Genomic DNA, 12,954 nt, shown 5'->3' with positions numbered 1-12,954 from the left:
TAGAGTGCATTTCCCTTTTTGCTTTCAATGGAAGCAAGAAGATGGACATCAGATTATGCAATAACCTGTTATAAGGCACTTTATAGATGTGTCTGGACTGGCTATGATGGCAACTCTTTGTGTCCAAGGCACTGTTCATTGTACTAATGTATGTATCTACACTGTACTAATGTATCTCAGTTGGACTAATGCATGGACATAAGATTCATGTATCTACATTAGACAGATTTATCTGCTTTGGAAAACTGGATTATCTACTAACATTGTTACTAACTGTAAAACTGAATGTTATGGGTAAAGGAAGCACTACACATACACACAAACACAGACACACACTTTCTTCTTTGCTGTGTGCAGATCTATCTGTAAAGACGGTACAAAGGTACATCCAAAGTCTTCCTGTAGGGAAAAAGCAATATTGTGGAGTCGATCTGTCTGTTAGTATACTTGTCACAACCGTACCTTTAACCCCGACATAGAGTAACAAACAGGTGGTTTTATGTAGGGATTGTGATGCAAAACTTGTCTATTTGTGGCCACAGTTTCCACTGTTTTCTTCTGTGACCCCCGAATGTTTATGTTTTCTACAGTCACGTGTATTAACCCTGTCTTATAGTATAGTTCTGAGATATTCTTTTTTTTTATGTCTAATCTATTTCCCTGATGTAAAAACTACTGGCAAAGCATAAAAAAAAAAAATCTCCATCTCAAAATATTGAAAGAAAACCAGACGCAGGTATTCGAGAAGGGTGTATGAGTGATGTTCTGTTTTAATGAAGGCCATGTAAATGTGTGACGGATCAAATATCGCCACCTGATTTAATGCACGGATGGAGTCAATATGAAGTTATGAAACAGCTGCTTTCATAACCCCGTGGAAATGTACTGGGCTATGAAATCATCAGAAGCATTGACTGTTTTAACCTTTTTAAAATATGAGTTTCGTTCTCTGAAATAAGCCCGTCGGTACATTCTGACCTTCCATTGTTCTCCAAAAAAATATCTGTCCTGAACCTCACACGAGTCTCGAGGTCAGCCGGCTGCAGGCAGTGGTCGCTGCAGTCTCTAGTGTGCCCAGTACATTGTAGGGTGCTCCTCTGCAGTGGTGCAGTACAACACAGTAAATACAATAGGACTGCCACCCAGTGGTAAAAGGCCAACATATCAAATAACACCCCATCTTGTGGAGGCTGATGAGACGTGTCTACATGCACCTAATGTATTTTCATTCAGACTGAAATGACTGCTTCACTAAAAGAAAAAAAGGAAGTTTAAAGAAAACATAAGAAATAAGATAAGATTATAATTTTATGTAACTGAGTGATAAAAAAACAGTATTACACTCTCCATTGTTAAAACAATATAAGATTATAAATAGTGTCAAAGTTGTTGCAAATTGCATTAGATAGGCTAATACTTCTAGTTAAATTGTTTGTAATATACATAATCCAACCCTGTGCACATGAGGCATTTTTGTCTACATTTAAAAAAGGGGTGATGCGTATGTATAAGTTTACACTAAAAGCATACATGCAGCAAATTTGTATGCACATGAATCCTTAATTATAATTACAGATCTCCTCGGTGTTACTATGATCACATTGTTCACAGAAAATAACACAGTGTTAGGACTTCTGATTGACCGCTATGATTCCGTATAGAGTTGGTGTTGCTCTTACTGCCAGAGCGGCTGAAACTCACACTGCCAATCCAAGAGTCTCACGTCTGCTGTCGTTACAACACTATTACGGTGGCACACAGCTCACTTCGTACACTTACTCTACTGAAAACACGTCATATTAATGGAATTACAGTACTACATCGTGGATGATATTGCTCCATGCTACTTCTGTATTTCTAGCAGCTGAAACTCACACTGCCAAGCCAAGTGTCTGACTTCTGCTCTCCGCTTCCCACATTCCACTCAGATCAGACAACCAGACTACTGATCTACTGTCAGTGTAGCTGAGCAGAAAGTTTCACTTTACAGCAAACCTGATCCAAGGGGATGGCAACTCAAAAGAGATGAACTAGGAGCAAAATGTGGCATTTCCTTGTGAAAATTATCACACGGTAGACACTGACACCAAACTACAATGCATTATTGTGACCTGTTGTGTGTCAATATTCTATAACATGTCTAGCAAACTGCCACCTAGAACACTTTTAAAGAGATTGTATAAAAGACAAAGGCTAGCTAGCTAGAAATTTGTAAGTATAAGCACTGACCGTACCACATGTTCTCACTGCACTCCTGCATTTTAAAAGATTTCAACTATATTTTGTATGTATCCAGCCGCTGTAAATGTAATTCTGTCGTAATCATAAATAACAAATTCATATTGGCACATTTTATCTTAAGGGACCCCAAGTCCACACATGTCATACACACTACGGTATTTTATAGTAAGTCAAAAACTTGCGGGGGATTCCTACGTTTTGCTTCCATCAGAACACTCCATTCAACACACACACACACACACACACACACACACACAGACAAATCTGCGAGCCCAGGTTTCCTGGATCAACCTTCCTCTGAATGTTCAGCTGTTCGTCTGTATTTGTGATCATGTTGCTCATGCTCCCTTCATGACTATGCACCTCAAACTTTTGACTTGTTAAAAAAAAAAAAAATACATACCTAACAAAATAAAATGTACATTGAAATTCCCAGAATGTTGTTGTGTCTCATTGTGTCTTCAGAGTATTCTCCTTCGCTTCATTCGGGTCAACTGCCGATAATGTGCATCACTCAGTTTGGGATACAGTGTCACTGACACCCACTGCAGGCCTAATGATAGGTCAAAACATTATTCAACATGAACAAAGGGCTTCCAGAAGGATGCTTGTACAAATTCTTGCCCAAATCAGCCAATGGGTGAGAAAGCTGGGCCATAAAAGGATCTCCGGGTGGTTGAATACATTTTTTGGCATGCAGTCGATCAGCATGTAATCCAGAATTAAGAAACGGAACATATGGTTTCAGATTGTTGTTAACCTGCTCCATACAGCCATCTAGTGGAAGCTTTGAAGACATGCACAATATAGTTTTTCTGCCCATAGTGTCTGGACTGCAGCAACACTGAATGTTGGTCTGCACATGCTTATATATTTTATCAGATGTGATATTTGGCTGCACAAACTCCAAAATCATTTTTTTCCCTTACTTATGGTGAAGTGGAGCTGATTGGTATTGCCATGAGCAAATAAAGAAATACTCTGCCTTTACATAAGCTGGCAAGCTAGGTGACTACATCACCTCATATATTGTTCGTCACAAGCAGAATATCGGTTGCACTGTTTCTGCCTTTTTCTCCTCTGTCGTGTGACAAAAACTTATCATGTAAGGCAATTGGATAACCATTACACTATGGGAACTGGCTTCCCTTTCTCTGTGGTCACTATCAACACTAGTGTTTATTATACATATTTCAGATTGTGATGCTCTGCTAGGATGAGCGCAAGTTACTGTTACATTATGAATTAAAGGATAGCTCAAAAAGGATCTTGGATCGTCTGATGACAATTTAGCTTTAAATTATTTATTTATCTTATTCATATATCATCTTAATAATTGTCAAGTGACAACCACAGCCAACAGGTTCTAAGATTGCTAATCTGACTGTAAACAAGTGTGAGAATGTCTTGGCCCTTTAAGAACTCAGAAGTGTGCATTTTAACTGTTGGCATTTAGGGTGCATTTAGTGGTGAGCTGGCAGCTTTAGCAAACTGTACAATTTCACAGGAGCTTTACCAATTAAGTTCAGCCAATAACAGATAGGATATAAGGAGGTATCCAGTCTGCTGGTGCTGGCAGTTCCCAGCAACAGTACTACCTACTGTCTCAGGTATGCATAAATAGATTGTTGGTAAAGTTCTAAACATAAATTTGTAGCGGCCATTTGTTGAGAGAAGCCATTACCTAATTTACAGATGAAGGAGACACTATGGTTTTGGTTGAGCTGGCAATACACAAGCTTAACCAGAGGTCGCTGTCAAAGCAAGTCGTCATGTACTCTTATGGATGTTTGCTGATGTGTTGAATCCACTTGTGCATTTCTCTTAAATCATTCTTCAAGTGCAGATCAATGACTATTAGACACTGTTTGTGCACTCAAATGCATTTGGGGGTAAATGTCTTTATAATATATTGTATTTAAATGTATCTTCAAATTTCCTGATTCATTTCACAGGTAGAGCTAGATGTGCAGCTCTCCCCTCCCCTCCACATCTAGGCTTTAATAAAACCGAAACTCAAGCATTTTGTTTTTTACATGTGAATCACGAACAGAGAACACCAACATGGCTGAGAAGTTTATCCACTTACCTCTGTAACCGGATGAACACTGCAATATCTTATCAACTAGTAATCATACAGGCTTTATTCTGTTTTCTGTTTGCACTGTTTCCCTTCCAGTTTGCTGTGCTCTTTCCCAGCCTTGCTTTCCCTCCACACTTGCCCTGCATCAAGTCACGAAAGCCCTGCTCTCGGTCTTCTACCTGCCCCTCCTCCCTACTCATCTGTTCCCTATCCCCTCTTCAGACCCTCATTAAATCTGTCAGTCTCAGGCCCTGTCCACACGTATTCTGGTGTTCCTGGAAATTAAGATTTATCTTTTATCTTTTGGCCTTCCGTACGCACATAAATGGGGCTTTAGGTCACTATACACGACCCTTTTGACAAACTCAGTCTAGGGTGAACATATTCAGAAACTCTGTTGTCAGTGTTTACATCTACAGGAATGTGAACTGGGAGTATGTGTTATCATATTGGAGTATTTGAGTTTGTACCATGATGAATTGGACGTTATATTGTTTTACTTTATATTTAGAAAAACACTAACTGACAACAATATTACGATGATGTAAAAGAGACAAAGACAGCTACTTACAGTGTTTTGCTCACAGAATGTCCAGGAAGATTCAGAGAGGGGCAGCCTTTATTTCATAGTATTGTCTGTGACAATACACCCGACTGGAGTATACAATCTGCTTCCTGTTTTCAGGTGTGCTGTAATATCGAGATTATTTTTGAAACGGTGCAACACAGGAGTTTTTATCCTGCTAACAAAAACATGTGTGGACAAGGCCGTGGCCAATCATTTCCCTGCCAGTTTGTCTTTGTTAACCATGTTGGTCCAGTGACATTTGAAGTCATACCTTCTGTCTGTTGTTTTTGCCCTGACAGCTTTTTCTGTACGTGAGCCTGCCCTAATGTTGTTGTCCAGTTTGTTGCACTAAAATGTGTCTACTTATGTACTTAACCTGTGTTTCCTGACCAAAATCCCTTCCAAAGCACCTCAAACCATTGACTTGAAAATAAGTTTTATAAATAATATAATATATATAATATAAATATAAAAGCTGAATGTATATATTCTGCTTGTGTGCTCAATGCTTGAAGGTGTACTGCTTTTATGCTAGTTACAACAATACAAATATGCAAAGGTGCACATAAAACGTAGCAGCAGTGTAGAGTTTAGCCTAATATGCCACCTTGCTACTGACCGGTCCTCACTTCTTGCCTCTCAGTCGTCTGCTTAAGAGGAGCTGGCAATGCTAACATTGCTGTAACGGATGGGTGCGTCCTACAAAGGCACCCATACGACGGCTATATGTAAACAGGAAGTTGAACACATTTGGAGCTCAAAATGCAGCAATGTTTTGGAACTCGTACCGCCATTAACTTGTCATTCCAGATGGAGGCAAAATCAGAGGAGCATTGAGATAGGGAGCATTACATGAAACGCCCAGTGTTCCTGTTTCATGAGTCACCCCGTTAACCTTTAGCCAAGTGCTTCTGTGGTTATCACTGAGCTGGGAGCTGCGCGTTCAGCCCGGACAAAACACATGCTGTGTTCATGAATGCGAATCTGTGTTCAGTGTTTCATTATGTTAGAACATTCCTATCTGATTTAAACTTCGGAGCCTCTGTTTGGGACACATGTCACACACAGTCCGAACGCCCATTTGCATTTTGAACGTTGCTCGTTGTTACGGAATACGTTGAAAACAGGAAGAGAGCGATTTGGTCTTCCTGTGAAAGTCTATCTCGAATACATTTTTTAACTATGGCACACCTGTTCCTCTTTGGAGTCTGACCAGTGTGGGGAATTCAAATCAGGAGACTAATCCAGTACACCATGTTCACTACATTGTTGAAGTCACATAGGAGCAGCTGTAGCTCAGTGGGTAGAGTGGGTTCGGAAGGTTGCTGGTTTGAATCCCAGGCTCCCCTGGCTGCAACTTACCAAGTAATTTTCCAACCAGTCCAAATGGCTGAATTCCCTATAAAAAGTTGAATCATTGGACATCTGTACAGGACATAGCTGGTATTTAAGCACTCTTAGCTGTACTTTAATTGCCCAGCTAATCTCCCCTCTATTGGGTCATACTGTGGATTTCCCTTTGAACTGCTTTGCTTGGCAGTCTTGACACTGAGCAACATGCAGTGAAGCCAAATAATATTCAAAGTTTATCATAGGCCTTCGGTCAGGCAGTAAGTGGAGACACATCACGTGCAAGTGTTTTAGTTGAATTCATTTAATTACAGCATCCATTTGGCCGGTTTGTTGTCAAGTAAGCCTTTGTGTTAAAAACTGATGTAAATCTGTGTGACCCTTCTAACTTACATGGTGTGTCATTTCTACAACACAATGAGAGCCATGACTATTGCAGTGTCTTTCCTCAAAGATGTAGTTTGCGTCCATGTGTCACAGTGTGCAAGCAAGGAATGGAAAACAAGAAGTAGGACTCAGATGCAAAGGTGAAGCCAGTTCAGTTATCTAAGTCCCACAAAAGTCGCCAGGCTTACAGGATGGTGAGGCAGGCAAGGGTCATAAACAGGGAAGGCGGTCCAACCAGGCAAACAAATTTGATAATGAAAAGTAAAAAAATAAATAGGCATGGTCCAAGAAAAAGAAGGCTGCTGAGGGTCGGGTGAAATTAATCAGCAATCACAAAGGTGGGAACGGCAGGAAATTAAGTCAAAGTAAGTTAACGAAAGCGAGAGGAGAGGAGAGTATTTCAGAATAAAACAGGAAAGAAGAATGACTCCAAACAGAAGTGCTTGATGAGCCGGTGAGAAGGGGGATGATCAAGTTGCCCACAAAGCAACCAGCCCCCCTCCCGGATCGATTCAGCTTTGTCAGGTCTATGTTGGCATGTGTGCATCCCGGGATACTTTCCCTTCTCTCTCATTTCAAAGCGTCGCACAAATTAAGCACTTCGAGCGCCGCAGAGAACAGCAGGCAGGCGAGAAATGGAAGGTAAGCATCGCATGGTGCCCCCCGGCAGTTTATTTACTCACATTATGAATCACACAGAGAACCTTATGTGGAGAATGCAGAGAAGAGTAACTACAGCTTGAGAGATGTGCCACACGTCAGTTCCTACTTGGCTTCTACCAAGAGGTAAGTAAGAAAAATGTTAAGACTGTGCATGGATCCCTTTTAAATGGGTCTGGTTATCTTATCACAAATAAATGTTTTATTGTACTCACCCTCATGGCTGAAATAAATGTACTTTAAACCTAGTTTGTGTTTGATGCCAGTGTGAAACAACTCTAACTTAAGCTCCCTGCGATGTCTGTCACTTCAGAAGTGATGGCTGACTACTATGTAAGGTTTCTGGGGAAAGTGTTTTTATCAGATCTCAGGGTTTTCACCTTGAATAAGTTTGTGGGGAGTTTATGATAGTTTCAGTTCATGTGGGACAGCATCTGCTTGGTGCTTCACTCTCAGTTTAATGGACAGAGGAGTGCCTGCGGCGCAAAAATGTCAAGAGCAAGGGGCAAGCATGATTGCAAATATCTGTGAGGATTTCATTTGCAGCAGGAGCAATAAAGATCATTTTGCATCAGGGCGACCTTTGAATTTATGGAGCCAGTTGCTTTAATCTGGATTAAGAAACTTAAATTGCAATATTATGAAGAAGCAAATCCTGACTTCTGAGAAGCTGGACAAGAGACAGCTCGATATTTGATAACTTAGTTAACTGGATGACTGAACTAAACGATTCACCATTAGTCGATCAATTTTTGAGCATGTTAAAGAGAAAGCACAGGTGTTACCACTAACATCACTGATGGCTCCGTTCCAGTGAAGGCTTCCAGTAAGTAACGCACCAACATAAACACTACCAGGACCCTGCAACTGAAGCAGCGGAAAGGAACTCAGCCATCGTTAATCGTATTATTTACGCCTGTTCTTTTCCTGTTGTGCCATGTCGAAATGTCTTCTGCCAAAAAAAGACATATTGATTTATTGTTTCGGATCTGAAGTCTACATGGCAGCACTGGAAAAATGTTCATACAGAGCAATTTGGAAATCGATCCGCGTGTTTCAAGTTTAAAGGTAGTGAGCCGTAAAGCAGACAACAGCAGACAACCGTCCGAGTTTATTGACCGGTTGCCTCTCCGTGTCCCATCCATCTGTATGTTCTCTTAATTGCCTCACAACCGGGAAGTTGACAAGGATTCCACTGTCTGCCGTTACTGGAAACAGAGATAAATAAAACCTGATCGACTGTCCCATTGATTACTCGTCACATCTCCGTCGACGGGACTGGTTGCAAGGGGAGCATCAGTTGGGATTGATGGGGATGAGTTTGTACCTGTGTGTGTGTGTGTGTGTGTGTAAGAAGTGCCTCCCATCAAGCAGTCCTCAGAGATAAATGTGTCCGCGGTCAACACCAGCCCTATCAATACTACTTCCACAAATTGTCTGAGGAGCGCATTGTAATCTGTCTGCCATGCTGGAAACTGAGTCTACAAGCGGTTGTTAAAATGCACTTTGCCTCTGTACAAGCCGGGCCAGGCCGTCAATCAGTCACGCGTCAACATTTTGGCTTTTAAGTCTGTTCACTTGATCTGCACCAAGTCTGTAAATGATGACACCCGCAGTAAGTTAAGACCTGTGTTTCCTGTAACATAGGCTGTATACCACGTCGCCGTGTGGCTGCAGGATTTCCCGAGATTAGATATTCGTTTTTGACAGGACAGCTGGGATTGATCCAGATGCTGCATGGCTACACGCTCATGGGCACATCAACAACTGTCCCAAGGAGGGGAACAAACGATCCAAATAATAAAAGCCACACTGAGAGACCTGCACCATAAGGTCCAGAGGCAGGGAGCAGGACACTGGCCCATGTGGATCCAAACTGTCCCAACTAAAGAGCTCACAGTACAGGCAGCTCTCCACTAGAGGGCGGTGTAGTATAACAGATATTCAGCAACAAGCTGGTCCTTCTACACTGACTCAGCCTCTTGCAATATATCGGAGAACAAGCAGACACGGAACCATATCGCATTTTGTGGTCTTGGTGCTTCACGTCTGGGGACCTTTTAACACATTTTTATTATTTTGAAACATGCTAATAAAATTCATGTAAATGTTATGTGACTCGCCACTGTTGGTAAATTACACTCAATTTGCGTCGTTTTATTCGATCGCGACAAAATAAAATCCACATATTCCCTCTGAGGATGGCGGCCTGCACCCAGCGCACTCATCTCTCACATATTGTGTGCATATTCCTGCCGAACAAATAAGTCGGTTAAGTTTTTTTTTTCTTTTCTTTTTTTTTTTTTAAGTCATTAGAATTATGAGCTGTTGATTAAATAAATAAATAAATATAGCACCGTTTTAATGCCTCGCATACTTTGGACTTGGACTTTGAATTGTGACATAAAATCTAAACAAATGATCTGACAAAAAATACAAGATTTTGTATCAGGCTTGCTCCTCAGATAGTCTCACGCCTTTAACGTCTTTATATTGTCTATATAGATGTATGTGTTTATACAATACATCTGCCTATCGTTTGCAGGTTATATATTATTTGCATTGTTTATTTGGTTTTCAGCGCATCCCCACTTTGAACCACAGACATTTAAGCAAAGACTTTATCCGATATTCAGTTAGTCTTTATTATTATTATTATTATGTAGGCCCTCATGCTGTCACAAACAGCATAAAAATGTATCCAGTGAAAAAAAAAATGAATGTGGATGTTGAGTCAAGTTTGTTAGAAGCGCCTCCTCTTTTTCCTCTTGTTGTCTGCATTAAAAGTTATTATTATTATTATTATTATTGTTATTATTATTATTATTATTATTATTATTATTATAACTGGGGAACTGGGGATAAGATCAGCTCTTCACCCCCGTGAGGAGGGATTACTCTCTGCTTCAGAGTATTTTTTCAGTGCATTAGCTGTTCATTGGAAGCTTTCAGAGCGTTTGATTGGGTCGATAATTCTCCACACAGGGGCAGCAGCCGGGCGGGCGGGCAGGCAGGCACGCACCGGGCCAAATAAATCTTTGCATGTTTTACTGTAACAAAAAAGAAAGAACGAAAAGAAGGGAAGTCTTTTTACAGTTTTATATTCACGGGACAAGCGTGAGAAAAAAGATGTTTTTTAATAGAAATAAAAAAGCGTGACACGTGTTCCTCACGTGTATGTAATTTAGCAGGCCGCGGTATGGAACAGCAGTAATGGTCAAGAAGAAATGTGGGCCCGCACTGTGAGAATGTGGCTGTTCTTTATTAGGGAGTTTATGGCTGTCTGATGCTGCTTATTCAGACCAGATTTTAATTTTTAATATGAGTTTTCTACTTATATATATCATTATCATTATTATCATTATTATTATTATTATTGTTGTTATTATTATTATTATTATTAGTAGTAGTAGTAGTAGTAGTAGTATCATCATTATTATTATCTAAAAGGAAATATCACTGGATAATTGATGTGATGTCTGTTATTCTTAATAATTGCAGGCTAACCTACCTGAATATCAGACCCCCTCATATTCCCGTCTTTTATTCCCTGTCTCTACACACAGGTTGGGTCGGGCAGAGCAGTGATAAATATCCCTGTTGATCACTTGATTGATTACCTCGCTCAAAGGTCACGCGGGCGCTGGTAATTTCCTTGCGCCGGAGGCTCCCTTTTCACTTTTAGTCTGCCTCGACGGGCCCCCAACACACATCATGTTATTCTTTAACCCCTTAATAACCGAACACACCGCTACTGTAATACAGTACTTAAAAATGTACAAAAGCCAAAACAATGCGCCGCTTAAAGACAATATTGAGCAAAAAAAATTAAAATACATCAGTTAAACAACATTGTCTACAATGTTGTTTAACTGATGTATTTTAATTTTTTTTGCTTGTGAGCTCAACGCACGGTGAGAGGAGTGGCGCGGTCTTTTAGTTTACACTCGCCACCGTGGGGGTCCCGAACCCAATTAATTTCTAATAATTACAATCCACGGGGCTGTGGGGATCCGCGCGCCGCTCCGCCCTGCCACCGGGTTCAGCGTATCATAATAAAATATGTATTGAGAGAGTGCTCGAGAGAAGCGAGAGGAGACGAGAGGAGAGGAGAAGTGAGTTATTGCGGTGAATGAAAACTGTTTCCATTTAGGCTAATTGAGCGCGCCGCCCGAAGCTCTCTCTCTCCATCTCCATCTCTCTCTCTCTCTCTCTCTCTCTCTCTCTTTCTGTGTGTGTGTGCGTGCGTGCGTGCGCGAGTGCGCGCCACCTTCTCAGCCACGGCGCACAGGCGCAACCCACTTAATAGCACCATTTATGTCATTACAGTGGAGGTAGAGTGAGGCACGACCACAATAAAGTATCAGTGTAAACTCTCCGAGGGATAGAGATGCAGAGGTGTCCGGATTTAGTTCAGTCACTTTTAAAACACAAAACTACATCTTAACTTTATATTTAATTTAATTGTATTGTATTTTATTTTATTTTATGTTATTTCATTTTTGTATTGGATTTGATAAAAGAAAAGGACTGTCTGAAAAAGTTAGAATAAGTCGACATAAATATTTTTATTTCTGGTGTGTTGTGTGTGTCCCTCGTGTGTGTGCGTGTGTGTGCGCGCTTGACCATGTGGCACGCTCTGGGTTTTGGCCGGGGCTTGACCGGAGGTATCCTCTCCCCTCGTCACATGGCCATATGATGTCACGGCTTCAATCAGTTTCGACACACTTCGGGAATCGATGGCTCGAGTTCACAACCCACCCAAGAGTTCACCTGCGAGGTCAGCATGATCTCATGCGGATCTAATTAATTGCCAATTACTTTAATTATACGCCGTCCGTATTTGGGGATGGATGGGGAAAAACACCTCGGTGATATCGAGCCTGGATGCACTTCTATTCTGTTTTTGTGTGGTTGTTGTTTTTTTAATCCAGCAATGAAATTCTAACAAATCCCCAATATGCTGCTTCTTTTTTTTTCTATCCGGCTGGTACTCTATTTCTCTGATATATGACTCAGTATCTAAATATGCCTCTATAAAATGTTTATGTGATAACAGCAGACATGCAGTGATTTTATTGACTTTTAGTGCCTGGATGGCACGCATTTATGAGTGTGGCCTTTTTTTCTTCTTCCTTAAAATCCACAGCGAGTTGGGGGAGAAAAAAAAATGAATAAATAAAATAACTCGACTCAAACACTTATTCCACCGGCTGGAACGAAGGTCTGGACAAAAGTTCCTTTTTTCTGTCTCTTTCTTTTTCTTGATAGAGCTCCTTCCAATTGAAATCAAGTGAAAACATCCCCTTTCGAGCCTTCAGCAATTACCGAGTGATGAAATTTACGCAGCGCAACAGAAACGTCTCAAACGGGCATTAATACTAAGCACTTAACATATTAATAATTGTCAGCACAAAGGGAGAGAGAGGGTTTTTTTTTTTTCCTCTTGTTCTCCCTCTCTGGGCACTCTCATATTAGAGCTGTCAGTCGGGTGCCCAAGCGGGGGGGAGAGAGAGAGAGAGAGAGAGAGAGAGAGAGAGAGAGAGAGAAGAGGGAGAGAGGGAGGGATGGGGGCGAATGGGGGGGGGGGGGGGGGGGACGTTTTTCATTCATTTTCCACTGCTCGGTATAAAAACACAATTAAAATATATAAAATCTTTAATGG

The sequence above is a fragment of the Sparus aurata genome, chromosome 2, assembly GCF_900880675.1.
Source record: "Sparus aurata chromosome 2, fSpaAur1.1, whole genome shotgun sequence".
Classification (NCBI taxonomy): Eukaryota; Metazoa; Chordata; class Actinopteri; order Spariformes; family Sparidae; genus Sparus; species Sparus aurata.
Note: the sequence above shows the minus strand (reverse complement) of the source record.